Source organism: Oncorhynchus kisutch, unplaced genomic scaffold, assembly GCF_002021735.2.
Source record: "Oncorhynchus kisutch isolate 150728-3 unplaced genomic scaffold, Okis_V2 Okis07a-Okis12b_hom, whole genome shotgun sequence".
In the NCBI taxonomy this organism is placed as follows: Eukaryota; Metazoa; Chordata; class Actinopteri; order Salmoniformes; family Salmonidae; genus Oncorhynchus; species Oncorhynchus kisutch.
Genome location: NW_022261984.1, coordinates 9,549,969 through 9,562,468, shown reverse-complemented (window position 1 = coordinate 9,562,468; position 12,500 = coordinate 9,549,969). Strand labels below are relative to the sequence as shown.

General features: G+C 41.9%; 28 non-coding genes across 28 annotated transcripts; all 28 read left to right on the top strand.

Moving 5' to 3' along the window:
- Positions 1-411: 411 nt before the first annotated feature.
- Positions 412-483, top strand: trnaq-uug (transfer RNA glutamine (anticodon UUG)). Its single transcript has one exon. It is a non-coding gene; the product is annotated as a tRNA-Gln (tRNA).
- Positions 484-598: 115 nt separating this feature from the next.
- Positions 599-670, top strand: trnaq-cug (transfer RNA glutamine (anticodon CUG)). Its single transcript has one exon. It is a non-coding gene; the product is annotated as a tRNA-Gln (tRNA).
- A 412-nt stretch (positions 671-1,082) lies between these two features.
- trnaq-uug (transfer RNA glutamine (anticodon UUG)) lies at positions 1,083-1,154 on the top strand. Its single transcript has one exon. It is a non-coding gene; the product is annotated as a tRNA-Gln (tRNA).
- A 115-nt stretch (positions 1,155-1,269) lies between these two features.
- Positions 1,270-1,341, top strand: trnaq-cug (transfer RNA glutamine (anticodon CUG)). Its single transcript has one exon. It is a non-coding gene; the product is annotated as a tRNA-Gln (tRNA).
- A 412-nt stretch (positions 1,342-1,753) lies between these two features.
- On the top strand, positions 1,754-1,825 carry trnaq-uug (transfer RNA glutamine (anticodon UUG)). Its single transcript has one exon. It is a non-coding gene; the product is annotated as a tRNA-Gln (tRNA).
- A 115-nt stretch (positions 1,826-1,940) lies between these two features.
- On the top strand, positions 1,941-2,012 carry trnaq-cug (transfer RNA glutamine (anticodon CUG)). Its single transcript has one exon. It is a non-coding gene; the product is annotated as a tRNA-Gln (tRNA).
- Positions 2,013-2,489: 477 nt separating this feature from the next.
- trnaq-uug (transfer RNA glutamine (anticodon UUG)) lies at positions 2,490-2,561 on the top strand. The gene has a single exon. It is a non-coding gene; the product is annotated as a tRNA-Gln (tRNA).
- Positions 2,562-2,676: 115 nt separating this feature from the next.
- On the top strand, positions 2,677-2,748 carry trnaq-cug (transfer RNA glutamine (anticodon CUG)). Its single transcript has one exon. It is a non-coding gene; the product is annotated as a tRNA-Gln (tRNA).
- Positions 2,749-3,159: 411 nt separating this feature from the next.
- Positions 3,160-3,231, top strand: trnaq-uug (transfer RNA glutamine (anticodon UUG)). The gene has a single exon. It is a non-coding gene; the product is annotated as a tRNA-Gln (tRNA).
- Positions 3,232-3,346: 115 nt separating this feature from the next.
- trnaq-cug (transfer RNA glutamine (anticodon CUG)) lies at positions 3,347-3,418 on the top strand. Its single transcript has one exon. It is a non-coding gene; the product is annotated as a tRNA-Gln (tRNA).
- Positions 3,419-3,831: 413 nt separating this feature from the next.
- Positions 3,832-3,903, top strand: trnaq-uug (transfer RNA glutamine (anticodon UUG)). The gene has a single exon. It is a non-coding gene; the product is annotated as a tRNA-Gln (tRNA).
- Positions 3,904-4,018: 115 nt separating this feature from the next.
- trnaq-cug (transfer RNA glutamine (anticodon CUG)) lies at positions 4,019-4,090 on the top strand. The gene has a single exon. It is a non-coding gene; the product is annotated as a tRNA-Gln (tRNA).
- A 413-nt stretch (positions 4,091-4,503) lies between these two features.
- On the top strand, positions 4,504-4,575 carry trnaq-uug (transfer RNA glutamine (anticodon UUG)). The gene has a single exon. It is a non-coding gene; the product is annotated as a tRNA-Gln (tRNA).
- A 115-nt stretch (positions 4,576-4,690) lies between these two features.
- On the top strand, positions 4,691-4,762 carry trnaq-cug (transfer RNA glutamine (anticodon CUG)). Its single transcript has one exon. It is a non-coding gene; the product is annotated as a tRNA-Gln (tRNA).
- Positions 4,763-5,174: 412 nt separating this feature from the next.
- On the top strand, positions 5,175-5,246 carry trnaq-uug (transfer RNA glutamine (anticodon UUG)). The gene has a single exon. It is a non-coding gene; the product is annotated as a tRNA-Gln (tRNA).
- A 115-nt stretch (positions 5,247-5,361) lies between these two features.
- Positions 5,362-5,433, top strand: trnaq-cug (transfer RNA glutamine (anticodon CUG)). Its single transcript has one exon. It is a non-coding gene; the product is annotated as a tRNA-Gln (tRNA).
- A 414-nt stretch (positions 5,434-5,847) lies between these two features.
- trnaq-uug (transfer RNA glutamine (anticodon UUG)) lies at positions 5,848-5,918 on the top strand. Its single transcript has one exon. It is a non-coding gene; the product is annotated as a tRNA-Gln (tRNA).
- A 115-nt stretch (positions 5,919-6,033) lies between these two features.
- Positions 6,034-6,105, top strand: trnaq-cug (transfer RNA glutamine (anticodon CUG)). Its single transcript has one exon. It is a non-coding gene; the product is annotated as a tRNA-Gln (tRNA).
- Positions 6,106-6,774: 669 nt separating this feature from the next.
- Positions 6,775-6,846, top strand: trnaq-uug (transfer RNA glutamine (anticodon UUG)). Its single transcript has one exon. It is a non-coding gene; the product is annotated as a tRNA-Gln (tRNA).
- Positions 6,847-6,960: 114 nt separating this feature from the next.
- trnaq-cug (transfer RNA glutamine (anticodon CUG)) lies at positions 6,961-7,032 on the top strand. The gene has a single exon. It is a non-coding gene; the product is annotated as a tRNA-Gln (tRNA).
- Positions 7,033-7,444: 412 nt separating this feature from the next.
- Positions 7,445-7,516, top strand: trnaq-uug (transfer RNA glutamine (anticodon UUG)). The gene has a single exon. It is a non-coding gene; the product is annotated as a tRNA-Gln (tRNA).
- Positions 7,517-7,631: 115 nt separating this feature from the next.
- Positions 7,632-7,704, top strand: trnaq-cug (transfer RNA glutamine (anticodon CUG)). Its single transcript has one exon. It is a non-coding gene; the product is annotated as a tRNA-Gln (tRNA).
- Positions 7,705-8,375: 671 nt separating this feature from the next.
- On the top strand, positions 8,376-8,447 carry trnaq-uug (transfer RNA glutamine (anticodon UUG)). The gene has a single exon. It is a non-coding gene; the product is annotated as a tRNA-Gln (tRNA).
- Positions 8,448-8,562: 115 nt separating this feature from the next.
- Positions 8,563-8,635, top strand: trnaq-cug (transfer RNA glutamine (anticodon CUG)). Its single transcript has one exon. It is a non-coding gene; the product is annotated as a tRNA-Gln (tRNA).
- A 670-nt stretch (positions 8,636-9,305) lies between these two features.
- trnaq-uug (transfer RNA glutamine (anticodon UUG)) lies at positions 9,306-9,377 on the top strand. Its single transcript has one exon. It is a non-coding gene; the product is annotated as a tRNA-Gln (tRNA).
- A 1,912-nt stretch (positions 9,378-11,289) lies between these two features.
- On the top strand, positions 11,290-11,361 carry trnaq-uug (transfer RNA glutamine (anticodon UUG)). The gene has a single exon. It is a non-coding gene; the product is annotated as a tRNA-Gln (tRNA).
- A 113-nt stretch (positions 11,362-11,474) lies between these two features.
- On the top strand, positions 11,475-11,545 carry trnaq-cug (transfer RNA glutamine (anticodon CUG)). The gene has a single exon. It is a non-coding gene; the product is annotated as a tRNA-Gln (tRNA).
- Positions 11,546-12,124: 579 nt separating this feature from the next.
- Positions 12,125-12,197, top strand: trnaq-cug (transfer RNA glutamine (anticodon CUG)). The gene has a single exon. It is a non-coding gene; the product is annotated as a tRNA-Gln (tRNA).
- The last annotated feature ends 303 nt before the right edge of the window (positions 12,198-12,500 follow it).

The window sequence follows — 12,500 nt, the reverse complement described above, 5'->3', positions numbered from 1 at the left end:
TGGGTGGGAGTCGATAAGCACTCCTCCCCTGTCAACTTTTAAATAGTTGCGTGAAAGAAACAAGTGGGTGGGAGTCGATAAACACTCTTGTTACGCACGAATGGCTAGCCTACGGTAAACGCATACTATGAGTGCCTGGTAGTTGACACCGTTTCTGGCCAGGAAACAGAAAATTGACTACAGGGTTCTATGCTGTAAAGGTTATCACTCAGGACTCTGAATCCTACAATCCGAGTTTAAATCTTGGACGATACTACCATGTCAATTAATTTGCCTCGTGGAAATAGAATATAGCTGTCCAAATATTGTTGTCAGTTGAAAGTATTTGCAGCACGTGAAGGAACGACAGTCCGCTGTTGCTAATTACACGCAGAATTTTTTTTTTTCAATTTCCATGTGGATTTAGAATATGGTTCTATGGTGTAATGGTTAGCACTCTGGACTTTGAATCCAGTGATCCGAGTTCAAATCTCGGTAGAACCTTCCTATTTTTGGTGCTGAATTATTCACATGGCCAACCAAAAACCTCATAATCTGATGTTTATCCGGTGTACAAATGACAGGAAAATCGGAACTCTACAATAAATACTCTGTATAGGGTTCTATGGTGTAATGGTTAGCACTCAGGACTCTGAATCCTGCGATCCGAGTTCAAATCTCGGTAGGACCTACCTCGATTTTGCAGTGACACACTCCTCCCCTGTCAACTTTAAAATAGTTGCGTGAAAGAAACAAGTGGGTGGGAGTCGATAAGCACTCTTGTTACGCACGAATGGCTAGCCTACGGTAAACGCATACTATGAGTGCCTGGTAGTTGACACCGTTTCTGGCCAGGAAACAGAGTATTGACTACAGGGTTCTATGCTGTAAAGGTTATCACTCAGGACTCTGAATCCTACAATCCGAGTTTAAATCTTGGACGATACTACCATGTCAATTAATTTGCCTCGTGGAAATAGAATATAGCTGTCCAAATATTGTTGTCAGTTGAAAGTATTTGCAGCACGTGAAGGAATGACAGTCCGCTGTTGCTATTTACAGGCAGATTTTTTTTTTTCAATTTCCATGTGGATTTAGAATATGGTTCTATGGTGTAATGGTTAGCACTCTGGACTTTGAATCCAGTGATCCGAGAACAAATCTCGGTAGAACCTTCCTATTTTTGGTGCTGAATTATTCACATGGCCAACCAAAAACCTCATAATCTGATGTTTATCCGGTGTACAAATGACAGGAAAATCGGAACTCTACAATAAATACTCTGTATAGGGTTCTATGGTGTAATGGTTAGCACTCAGGACTCTGAATCCTGCGATCCGAGTTCAAATCTCGGTAGGACCTACCTTGATTTTGCAGTGACACACTCCTCCCCTGTCAACTTTAAAATAGTTGCGTGAAAGAAACAAGTGGGTGGGAGTCGATAAGCACTCTTGTTACGCACGAATGGCTAGCCTACGGTAAACGCATACTATGAGTGCCTGGTAGTTGACACCATTTCTGGCCAGGAAACAGAGTATTGACTACAGGGTTCTATGCTGTAAAGGTTATCACTCAGGACTCTGAATCCTACAATCCGAGTTTAAATCTTGGACGATACTACCATGTCAATTAATTTGCCTCGTGGAAATAGAATATAGCTGTCCAAATATTGTTGTCAGTTGAAAGTATTTGCAGCACGTGAAGGAATGACAGTCCGCTGTTGCTATTTACAGGCAGATTTTTTTTTTTCAATTTCCATGTGGATTTAGAATATGGTTCTATGGTGTAATGGTTAGCACTCTGGACTTTGAATCCAGTGATCAGAGTTCAAATCTCGGTAGAACCTTCCTATTTTTGGTGCTGAATTAATCACATGGCCAACCAAAAACCTCATAATCTGATGTTTATCCGGTGTACAAATGACAGGAAAATCGGAACTCTACAATAAATACTCTGTATAGGGTTCTATGGTGTAATGGTTAGCACTCAGGACTCTGAATCCTGCGATCTGAGTTCAAATCTCGGTAGGACCTAACTTGATTTTGCAGTGACACACTCCTCCCCTGTCAACTTTAAAATAGTTGCGTGAAAGAAACAAGTGGGTGGGAGTCGATAAGCACTCCTCCCCTGTCAACTTTTAAATAGTTGCGTGAAAGAAACAAGTGGGTGGGAGTCCATAAACACTCTTGTTACGCACGAATGGCTAGCCTACGGTAAACGCATACTATGAGTGCCTGGTAGTTGACACCGTTTCTGGCCAGGAAACAGAGTATTGACTACAGGGTTCTATGCTGTAAAGGTTATCACTCAGGACTCTGAATCCTACAATCCGAGTTTAAATCTTGGACGATACTACCATGTCAATTAATTTGCCTCGTGGAAATAGAATATAGCTGTCCAAATATTGTTGTCAGTTGAAAGTATTTGCAGCACGTGAAGGAACGACAGTCCGCTGTTGCTAATTACACGCAGAATTTTTTTTTTTCAATTTCCATGTGGATTTAGAATATGGTTCTATGGTGTAATGGTTAGCACTCTGGACTTTGAATCCAGTGATCCGAGTTCAAATCTCGGTAGAACCTTCCTATTTTTGGTGCTGAATTATTCACATGGCCAACCAAAAACCTCATAATCTGATGTTTATCCGGTGTACAAATGACAGGAAAATCGGAACTCTACAATAAATACTCTGTATAGGGTTCTATGGTGTAATGGTTAGCACTCAGGACTCTGAATCCTGCGATCCGAGTTCAAATCTCAGTAGGACCTACCTTGATTTTGCAGTGACACACTCCTCCCCTGTCAACTTTTAAATAGTTGCGTGAAAGAAACAAGTGGGTGGGAGTCGATAAACACTCTTGTTACGCACGAATGGCTAGCCTACGGTAAACGCATACTATGAGTGCCTGGTAGTTGACACCGTTTCTGGCCAGGAAACAGAAAATTGACTACAGGGTTCTATGCTGTAAAGGTTATCACTCAGGACTCTGAATCCTACAATCCGAGTTTAAATCTTGGACGATACTACCATGTCAATTAATTTGCCTCGTGGAAATAGAATATAGCTGTCCAAATATTGTTGTCAGTTGAAAGTATTTGCAGCACGTGAAGGAACGACAGTCCGCTGTTGCTAATTACACGCAGATTTTTTTTTTCAATTTCCATGTGGATTTAGAATATGGTTCTATGGTGTAATGGTTAGCACTCTGGACTTTGAATCCAGTGATCCGAGTTCAAATCTCGGTAGAACCTTCCTATTTTTGGTGCTGAATTATTCACATGGCCAACCAAAAACCTCATAATCTGATGTTTATCCGGTGTACAAATGACAGGAAAATCGGAACTCTACAATAAATACTCTGTATAGGGTTCTATGGTGTAATGGTTAGCACTCAGGACTCTGAATCCTGCGATCCGAGTTCAAATCTCGGTAGGACCTACCTTGATTTTGCAGTGACACACTCCTCCCCTGTCAACTTTAAAATAGTTGCGTGAAAGAAACAAGTGGGTGGGAGTCGATAAGCACTCTTGTTACGCACGAATGGCTAGCCTACGGTAAACGCATACTATGAGTGCCTGGTAGTTGACACCGTTTCTGGCCAGGAAACAGAGTATTGACTACAGGGTTCTATGCTGTAAAGGTTATCACTCAGGACTCTGAATCCTACAATCCGAGTTTAAATCTTGGACGATACTACCATGTCAATTAATTTGCCTCGTGGAAATAGAATATAGCTGTCCAAATATTGTTGTCAGTTGAAAGTATTTGCAGCACGTGAAGGAACGACAGTCCGCTGTTGCTAATTACACGCAGAATTTTTTTTTTTCAATTTCCATGTGGATTTAGAATATGGTTCTATGGTGTAATGGTTAGCACTCTGGACTTTGAATCCAGTGATCCGAGTTCAAATCTCGGTAGAACCTTCCTATTTTTGGTGCTGAATTATTCACATGGCCAACCAAAAACCTCATAATCTGATGTTTATCCGGTGTACAAATGACAGGAAAATCGGAACTCTACAATAAATACTCTGTATAGGGTTCTATGGTGTAATGGTTAGCACTCAGGACTCTGAATCCTGCGATCCGAGTTCAAATCTCGGTAGGACCTACCTTGATTTTGCAGTGACACACTCCTCCCCTGTCAACTTTAAAATAGTTGCGTGAAAGAAACAAGTGGGTGGGAGTCGATAAGCACTCTTGTTACGCACGAATGGCTAGCCTACGGTAAACGCATACTATGAGTGCCTGGTAGTTGACACCGTTTCTGGCCAGGAAACAGAGTATTGACTACAGGGTTCTATGCTGTAAAGGTTATCACTCAGGACTCTGAATCCTACAATCCGAGTTTAAATCTTGGACGATACTACCATGTCAATTAATTTGCCTCGTGGAAATAGAATATAGCTGTCCAAATATTGTTGTCAGTTGAAAGTATTTGCAGCACGTGAAGGAACGACAGTCCGCTGTTGCTAATTACACGCAGAATTTTTTTTTTTCAATTTCCATGTGGATTTAGAATATGGTTCTATGGTGTAATGGTTAGCACTCTGGACTTTGAATCCAGTGATCCGAGTTCAAATCTCGGTAGAACCTTCCTATTTTTGGTGCTGAATTATTCACATGGCCAACCAAAAACCTCATAATCTGATGTTTATCCGGTGTACAAATGACAGGAAAATCGGAACTCTACAATAAATACTCTGTATAGGGTTCTATGGTGTAATGGTTAGCACTCAGGACTCTGAATCCTGCGATCCGAGTTCAAATCTCAGTAGGACCTACCTTGATTTTGCAGTGACACACTCCTCCCCTGTCAACTTTTAAATAGTTGCGTGAAAGAAACAAGTGGGTGGGAGTCGATAAACACTCTTGTTACGCACGAATGGCTAGCCTACGGTAAACGCATACTATGAGTGCCTGGTAGTTGACACCGTTTCTGGCCAGGAAACAGAAAATTGACTACAGGGTTCTATGCTGTAAAGGTTATCACTCAGGACTCTGAATCCTACAATCCGAGTTTAAATCTTGGACGATACTACCATGTCAATTAATTTGCCTCGTGGAAATAGAATATAGCTGTCCAAATATTGTTGTCAGTTGAAAGTATTTGCAGCACGTGAAGGAACGACAGTCCGCTGTTGCTAATTACACGCAGATTTTTTTTTTTCAATTTCCATGTGGATTTAGAATATGGTTCTATGGTGTAATGGTTAGCACTCTGGACTTTGAATCCAGTGATCCGAGTTCAAATCTCGGTAGAACCTTCCTATTTTTGGTGCTGAATTATTCACATGGCCAACCAAAAACCTCATAATCTGATGTTTATCCGGTGTACAAATGACAGGAAAATCGGAACTCTACAATAAATACTCTGTATAGGGTTCTATGGTGTAATGGTTAGCACTCAGGACTCTGAATCCTGCGATCCGAGTTCAAATCTCGGTAGGACCTACCTTGATTTTGCAGTGACACACTCCTCCCCTGTCAACTTTAAAATAGTTGCGTGAAAGAAACAAGTGGGTGGGAGTCGATAAGCACTCTTGTTACGCACGAATGGCTAGCCTACGGTAAACGCATACTATGAGTGCCTGGTAGTTGACACCGTTTCTGGCCAGGAAACAGAGTATTGACTACAGGGTTTCTATGCTGTAAAGGTTATCACTCAGGACTCTGAATCCTACAATCCGAGTTTAAATCTTGGACGATACTACCATGTCAATTAATTTGCCTCGTGGAAATAGAATATAGCTGTCCAAATATTGTTGTCAGTTGAAAGTATTTGCAGCACGTGAAGGAACGACAGTCCGCTGTTGCTAATTACACGCAGAATTTTTTTTTTTCAATTTCCATGTGGATTTAGAATATGGTTCTATGGTGTAATGGTTAGCACTCTGGACTTTGAATCCAGTGATCCGAGTTCAATCTCGGTAGAACCTTCCTATTTTTGGTGCTGAATTATTCACATGGCCAACCAAAAACCTCATAATCTGATGTTTATCCGGTGTACAAATGACAGGAAAATCGGAACTCTACAATAAATACTCTGTATAGGGTTCTATGGTGTAATGGTTAGCACTCAGGACTCTGAATCCTGCGATCCGAGTTCAAATCTCGGTAGGACCTACCTTGATTTTGCAGTGACACACTCCTCCCCTGTCAACTTTAAAATAGTTGCGTGAAAGAAACAAGTGGGTGGGAGTCGATAAGCACTCTTGTTACGCACGAATGGCTAGCCTACGGTAAACGCATACTATGAGTGCCTGGTAGTTGACACCGTTTCTGGCCAGGAAACAGAGTATTGACTACAGGGTTCAATGCTGTAAAGGTTATCACTCAGGACTCTGAATCCTGCGATCCGAGTTCAAATCTCGGTAGGACCTACCTTGATTTTGCAGTGACACACTCCTCCCTGTCAACTTTTAAATAGTTGCGTGAAAGAAACAAGTGGGTGGGAGTCGATAAACACTCTTGTTACGCACGAATGGCTAGCCTACGGTAAACGCATACTATGAGTGCCTGGTAGTTGACACCGTTTCTGGCAAGGAAACAGAAAATTGACTACAGGGTTCTATGCTGTAAAGGTTATCACTCAGGACTCTGAATCCTACAATCCGAGTTTAAATCTTGGACGATACTACCATGTCAATTAATTTGCCTCGTGGAAATAGAATATAGCTGTCCAAATATTGTTGTCAGTTGAAAGTATTTGCAGCACGTGAAGGAACGACAGTCCGCTGTTGCTAATTACACGCAGATTTTTTTTTTTTCAATTTCCATGTGGATTTAGAATATGGTTCTATGGTGTAATGGTTAGCACTCTGGCCTTTGAATCCAGTGATCCGAGTTCAAATCTCGGTAGAACCTTCCTATTTTTGGTGCTGAATTATTCACATGGCCAACCAAAACCTCATAATCTGATGTTTATCCGGTGTACAAATGACAGGAAAATCGGAACTCTACAATAAATACTCTGTATAGGGTTCTATGGTGTAATGGTTAGCACTCAGGACTCTGAATCCTGCGATCCGAGTTCAAATCTCGGTAGGACCTACCTTGATTTTGCAGTGACACACTCCTCCCCTGTCAACTTTAAATAGTTGCGTGAAAGAAACAAGTGGGTGGGAGTCGATAAGCACTCTTGTTACGCACGAATGGCTAGCCTACGGTAAACGCATTACTATGAGTGCCTGGTAGTTGACACCGTTTCTGGCCAGGAAACAGAGTATTGACTACGGGTTCTATGCTGTAAAGGTTATCACTCAGGACTCTGAATCCTACAATCCGAGTTTAAATCTTGGACGATACTACCATGTCAATTAATTTGCCTCGTGGAAATAGAATATAGCTGTCCAAATATTGTTGTCAGTTGAAAGTATTTGCAGCACGTGAAGGAACGACAGTCCGCTGTTGCTAATTACACGCAGAATTTTTTTTTTTCAATTTCCATGTGGATTTAGAATATGGTTCTATGGTGTAATGGTTAGCACTCTGGACTTTGAATCCAGTGATCCGAGTTCAAATCTCGGTAGAACCTTCCTATTTTTGGTGCTGAATTATTCACATGGCCAACCAAAAACCTCATAATCTGATGTTTATCCGGTGTACAAATGACAGGAAAATCGGAACTCTACAATAAATACTCTGTATAGGGTTCTATGGTGTAATGGTTAGCACTCAGGACTCTGAATCCGTGCGATCCGAGTTCAAATCTCGGTAGGACCTACCTTGATTTTGCAGTGACACACTCCTCCCCTGTCAACTTTAAAATAGTTGCGTGAAAGAAACAAGTGGGTGGGAGTCGATAAGCACTCTTGTTACGCACGAATGGCTAGCCTACGGTAAACGCATACTATGAGTGCCTGGTAGTTGACACCGTTTCTGGCCAGGAAACAGAGTATTGACTACAGGGTTCAATGCTGTAAAGGTTATCACTCAGGACTCTGAATCCTGCGATCCGAGTTCAAAATCTCGGTAGGACCTACCTTGATTTTGCAGTGACACACTCCTCCCTGTCAACTTTTAAATAGTTGCGTGAAAGAAACAAGTGGGTGTGGAGTCGATAAACACTCTTGTTACGCACGAATGGCTAGCCTACGGTAAACGCATACTATGAGTGCCTGGTAGTTGACACCGTTTCTGGCCAGGAAACAGAAAATTGACTACAGGGTTCTATGCTGTAAAGGTTATCACTCAGGAATCTGAATCCTACAATCCGAGTTTAAATCTTGGACGATACTACCATGTCAAATTAATTTGCCTCGTGGAAATAGAATATAGCTGTCCAAATATTGTTGTCAGTTGAAAGTATTTGCAGCACGTGAAGGAACGACAGTCCGCTGTTGCTAATTACACGCAGATTTTTTTTTTTCAATTTCCATGTGGATTTAGAATATGGTTCTATGGTGTAATGGTTAGCACTCTGGACTTTGAATCCAGTGATCCGAGTTCAAATCTCGGTAGAACCTTCCTATTTTTGGTGCTGAATTATTCACATGGCCAACCAAAAACCTCATAATCTGATGTTTATCCGGTGTACAAATGACAGGAAAATCGGAACTCTACAATAAATACTCTGTATAGGGTTCTATGGTGTAATGGTTAGCACTCAGGACTCTGAATCCTGCCGATCCGAGTTCAAATCTCGGTAGGACCTACCTTGATTTTGCAGTGACCAACACTCCTCCCCTGTCAACTTTAAAATAGTTGCGTGAAGAAACAAGTGGGTGGGAGTCGATAAGCACTCTTGTTACGCACGAATGGCTAGCCTACGGTAAACGCATACTATGAGTGCTGGTAGTTGACACCGTTTCTGGCCAGGAAACAGAGTATTGACTACAGGGTTCAATGCTGTAAAGGTTATCACTCAGGACTCTGAATCCTGCGATCCGAGTTCAAATCTCGGTAGGACCTACCTTGATTTTGCAGTGACACACTCCTCCCCTGTCAACTTTTAAATAGTTGCGTGAAAGAAACAATGGTGGGAGTCGATAAGCACTCTTGTTACGCACGAATGGCTAGCCTACGTAAACGCATACTATGAGTGCCTGGTAGTTGGACACCGTTTCTGGCCAGGAAACAGAGAGTATTGACTACAGGTTCTATGCTGTAAAGGTTATCACTCAGGACTCTGAATCCTACAATCCGAGTTTAAATCTTGGACGATACTCCATGTCAATTTAATTTGCCTCGTGGAAATAGAATATAGCTGTCCAAATATTGTTGTCAGTTTGAAAGTATTTGCAGCACGTGAAGGAACGACAGTCCGCTGTTGCTATTTACAGGCAGATTTTTTTTTTTTCAATTTCCATGTGGATTTAGAATATGGTTCTATGGGTGTAATGGTTAGACTCTGGACTTTGAATCCAGTGATCCGAGTTCAAATCTCGGTAGAACCTTCCTATTTTTGGTGCTGAATTAATCACCATGGCCAACCAAAAACCTCATAATCTGATGTTTATCCGGTGTCCCAAATGACAGAAAATCGGAACTCTACAATAAATACTCTGTATAGGGTTCTTATGGCTTAATGGTTAGCACTCAGACTCTGAATCCTGCGATCTGAGTTAAATCTCGGTAGGACCTAACTTGAATTTTGCAGGGCACACACTCCTCCCCTGTCACTTAAAAATAGTTGCGTGAAAGAAACAAGTGGGTGGGAGTCGATAAGCACTCCTCCCCTGTCAACTTTTAAATAGTTGCGTGAAAGAAACAAGTGGGTGGGAGTCCAGAAAACACTCTTTTACGCACGAATGGCTAGCCTACGGTAAACGCATACTATGGAGTGCCTGGTAGTTGACACCGTTTCTGGCCAGAAACAGAGTATTGACTACAGGGGTTCAATGCTGTAAAGGTTATCACTCAGGACTCTGAATCCTGCGAGTCCGAGTTCAAATCTCAGTAGGACCTAACCTTGATTTGCAACAGTGACACACTCCTCCCCTGTCAACTTTTAAATAGTTGCGTGAAAGAAACAAGTGGGTGGGAGGTCATAAGCACTCTTGTTACGCACGAATGCTAGCCTACGGTAAAACGCATACTATGAGTGCCTGGTAGTTGACACCGTTTCTGGCCAGGAACAGAGTATTGACTACAGGGTTCTATGCTGTAAAGGTTATCACTCAGGACTCTGAATCCTACAATCCGAGTTTAAATCTTGGACGATACTACCATGTCAATTAATTTGCCTCGTGGAAATAGAATATAGCTGTCCAAATATTGTTGTCAGGTGAAAGTATTTTGCAGCACGTGAAGGAACGACAGTCCGCTGTTGCTATTTACAGGCAGATTTTTTTTTTTCAATTTCACATGTGGATTAGAATATGGTTCTATGGTGGTAATGGTTAGCACTCTGGACTTTGAATTCCAGTGATCGAGTTCAAATCTCGGTAGAACCTTCCTATTTTTGGTGCTGAATAATCACATGGCCAACCAAAAACCTCATAATCTGATTTTTATCCGGTGTACACAAATGACAGGAAATCGGAACTCTACAATAAATACTCTGTATAGGGTTCTATGGTGTAATGGTTAGCACTCAGGACTCTGAATCCTGCGATCTCTGAGTTCAATCTCGTAGGACCTAACTTGATTTTGCAGTGACACACTCCTCCCCTGTCAACTTTAAAATAGTTGCGTGAAAGAAACAAGTGGGTGGAGTCGATAAGCACTCCTCCCTGTCAACTTGAAATAGTTGCGTGAAAGAAACATGGGTGGAGTCCATAAACACTCTTGTTACGCACGAATGGCTAGCCTACGGTAAACGCATACTATGAGTGCCTGGTAGTTGACACCGTTTCTGGCCAGGAAACAGGTATTGACTACAGGTTCAATGCTGTAAAGGTTATCACTCAGGACTCTGAATCCTGCGATCCGAGTTCAAATCTCAGTAGGACCTACCTTGATTTTGCAGTGACACACTCCTCCCTGTGTCACTTTTAAATAGTTGCGTGAAAGAAACAAGTGGGTGGGATCGATAAACACTCTTGTTACGCACGATGGCTAGCCTACGGTAAACGCATACTATGAGTGCCTGGTAGTTGACACCGTTTTCTGGCCAGGAAACAGAAAATTGACTACAGGGTTCTATGCTGTAAAGGTTATCACTCAGGACTCTGAATCCTACAATCCGAGTTTAAATCTTGGACGATACTACTACCATGTCATTAATTTGCCTCGTGGAAATAGAATATAGCTGTCCAAATATTGTTGTCAGTTGAAAGTATTTGCGCACGTGAAGGACGACAGTCCGCTGTTGCTAATTACACGCAGATTTTTTTTTTTTTCAATTTCCATGTGGATTTAGAATATGGTTCTATGGTGTAATGGTTAGCACTCTGGACTTTGAATCCAGTGATCCGAGTTCAAATCTCGGTAGACTTCCTATTTTTGGTTGCTGATTATTCACATGGCCAACCAAAAACCTCATAATCTGATGTTTATCCCGGTGTACAAATGACAGGAAATCGAACTCTACAATAAAATACTCTGTATAGGGTTCTATGTGTAATGGTTAGCACTCAGGACTCTGAATCCTTTGATCCGAGTTCAAATCTCGGTAGGACCTACCTTGATTTTGCAGTGACACACTCCTCCCTGTCACTTTAAAATAGTTGCGTGAAAGAAACAAGTGGGTGGGAGTCGATAAGCACTCTTGTTACGCACGATGGCTAGCCTACGGTAAACGCATACTATGAGTGCCTGGTAGTTGACACCGTTTCTGGCCAGGAACACAGTATTGACTACAGGGTTCTTGCTGTAAGGTTATCACTCAGACTCTGAATCCTACAATCCGAGTTTAAATCTTGGACGATACTACCATGTCAATTAATTTGCCTCGTGAAATAGATATAGCTGTCCAATATTGTTGTCAGTTGAAAATTTGCAGCACTGAAGGAACGACAGTCCGCTGTTGCTAATTACACGCAGAATTTTTTTTTTTCAATTTCCATGTGGATTTAGAATATGGTTCTATGGTAATTGTTTAGCACTCTGGACTTTGAATCCAGTGATCCGAGTTCAATCTCGGTAGAACCTTCCTATTTTGGGCTGAATTATCACATGGCCAACCAAAAACCTCATAACTGATTGTTATCCGGTGTACAAATGACAGGAAAATCGGAACTCTACAATAAATACTCTGTATAGGTCTATGGTGTAATGGTTAGCACTCAGGACTCTGAATCCTGCGATCCGAGTTCAAATCTCGGTAGGACCTACCTTGATTTTGCAGTGACCACTCCTCCCCTGTCAACTTTAAATAGTTGCGTGAAAGAAACAAGTGGGTGGGAGTCGATAAGCACTCTTGTTACGCACGAATGGCTAGCCTACGGTAAACGCATACTATGAGTGCCTGGTAGTTGACACCGTTTCTGGCCAGGAAACAGAGTATTGACTACAGAGTTCAATGCTGTAAAGGTTATCACTCAGGACCTGAATCCTGCGATCCGAGTTCAAATCTCGGTAGGACCTACCTTGATTTTGCAGTGACACACTCCTCCCCTGTCAACTTTTAAATAGTT